This window comes from Triticum aestivum, chromosome 1D (assembly GCF_018294505.1).
Source record: "Triticum aestivum cultivar Chinese Spring chromosome 1D, IWGSC CS RefSeq v2.1, whole genome shotgun sequence".
Classification (NCBI taxonomy): Eukaryota; Viridiplantae; Streptophyta; class Magnoliopsida; order Poales; family Poaceae; genus Triticum; species Triticum aestivum.
In genome coordinates, this window is record NC_057796.1 from 38,328,009 (window position 1) to 38,330,514 (window position 2,506).

The window sequence follows — 2,506 nt, forward strand, 5'->3', positions numbered from 1 at the left end:
ATAGTTTCAAACTAAGCCGACGGCTAGGCCGTCGGCATAGACGTGCCACGTGTCGGCCACTGGGAGCTCATGCCAGGCCTATGCCGACGGCCAAGCCGTCGGCATAGTTTCTGTCCAGTTTTTTTTTCTTTTTTCTGTTTCTTTTCAGCTCAATTCATTTGAATATACACAGCATATATAACAAACAACATATATAAGAAGCAGCATCACGTAACAATAAGGAGCAGCATCACACAACAAATTCATCATCACACATCATAAGAAGCATCGCAAAGCATAAACATATAAGTATCATCACCACCAAGCATATAAGAATCTCACAAACAACAATAAGATAAGAAACATCACAAGCATATAAGTATCATAGCATCGAGAACCGCCACAATGTGCCCGAAAGGCTTAAGCGCCAGGACGTCGAGCATCGCGGAGGTCGTCACCGCCAAGACCGCCGAAGCCCAGGTCGTCACTGCTAGCGGCAGCGCTACCGCCAAGACCGCCTCCACGTCCGCCTCCGCCTCCGTGGATCGGAGTGGTCGGGCTCCGTGTCTCGGGAGTGCTGCGAAGACCACCGCCAATGGTAGATGCACCTCTTCTCTGGATGTTGAAAAGATATATTAACGGGATAAAAGACTATGTTGAAAGGCATGACATGCTTTGGGTGAATTGATTGGGGATGAACTAACCGGCGAGGGGCCAGCGTTCTGTGCCACAAACTCCTCAAAGGTCAGCAGCACTGGTTGTGCTCGAGGACCCTCTGCTGATGGCCAATGAGGACACCTGCCGGACGCCATTTCCTGAAAAGCGTGCTGCATCTCGCGATCCCGCTGCTGATGGTATGCATGAAGGCGGTCGTGCCACGCCATGGTCTCCTGGCATGTGTACTCCATGTAGGCCTACAGTATGACATGATGAGACTCATAAAACTACTAAATGCGGAAAATAAAGGGAGCAATGAAGATAAAAGGGAAAATACTTACAGTTTGCTGCTCCTGAAAGAGGGACAGTGACGGTGCACTGCTCATGCGCGTGCTCGTGCGCTGGCTCAGGGTCGGGTTGATCCGACGGAGCTGTGTGTAGGAGATAGTAGGAGTGATCACAGCATCGAGAACCGCCTCCCGACCGTGCTCCTTCGGCCCCATGCCCACCACCACCCTTTCGTCCAGATCCGCCGCAATGGGGTCAGGTGTGTCAGGATGTAACACCAGATACCCATCGGAGTAGGCCTTCTTCCTATGCGCGGTCTTCTTGCCGTAGTACTTGGGCTCGCCAGGCTTGGGGTCCTTCCGCGTATGGGCGATCTCCCATGCCTGCATGTGTGAGAGCGGCCGCTTCAGTTTCTCCTCCTGCACCACCAAACAGAGGCCAGTCATACATAAGAAAGTGATGGTAAATAGAAGAAAAAGAATGTTTAATGGGGTTAGTCATACATTAACTGCCTTGTGGAGATAGTGGTTTCGGTTTCCCTGAGCATGTACTCCCTCCTTCCCTCGGTTAGCCTTGTTTTTGACTCTCATAGCCGCCCAGGCTCCAGCCTCATCACACCAAAGATCCACCAATGCCGCCCAGGACTCGTCTTTTCCATAACACCAATTTGGTAACACCTACATAATGAAAGCATAATGGCATGTCAACACGAAACGGTGAAATGTACCACAAGGTAATGAAAGCATAATGAAAAATCTTTTATACTTACCTTCAAGAACTCGTCCCTCTCCAAGGTAATGCTCATCCTCCGCGCGTCTTCCTTGGTCATCTTCACACCAAGATAGTCGTGATGGTATGTCGAGATGGCCACATAGCGCACCTCGTACTGCATCTGGCGGGCCTTCTTCTTGCATTGGCGCAGCACGATCTGGTCCGCTCTGGCCCTGTGCTCCGGAAGAACTCGATAGAATTTCTACAATCATGCATGAAACAAGAATGGAAGAAGCCATGAGTTAAATCATTCATGAAACTAGAATGGACTTGTGCTTCTGAAGAGAACTCACCCAGAAAGTGGTGATCACGGCCTTGGCATGGGTCCCATGGTCCGCGTGCAGGGCTGCTTCCCGGTGCTCCCAGCTCGTGGCCAAGACCCGATGGTCCGGGTGCCTGACTGGATCCGGACAGTACAACCCCGGCCAGTGTAACTTCAGCAAGACGGTGATGAGGCCGTTGGGAATACGGACCCCTTTAGAATATATCCAGTTGCTGCAAAAGAATGAACTGTTAGCATGTGACAAGCAAAATAAATAACAACCGGAATGAGCATGTGACATGCAAAATAATGAAATTATTATAAAGTGGCACTTACTCTTTCCCCATGGGCTCAATGAGCCACTTCTGCTCCTCAGTAGCAGGAACCTGCTTTGGTAGCTTTGCGTCACCACGCAGCCACCCCTTGTTTTCAACCCCCACCCCGCCAGCACCATCATCCCCGCCACCACCCTCCCCCTCGCCTGCCTCCCCCTCCCCAACCTCCTCCTCATCCTCCTCCTCCTTGTCCTCCTCCTCCACCTCCTCCTCG

General features: G+C 51.3%; 1 protein-coding gene across 1 annotated transcript in view; it reads right to left on the reverse strand.

The window, feature by feature from the left end:
• Nucleotides 1–2,506, reverse strand: part of LOC123164376 (putative germin-like protein 2-1) — a 14,221-nt gene that overhangs the window by 1,046 nt on the left and 10,669 nt on the right. The window lies entirely within an intron of this gene.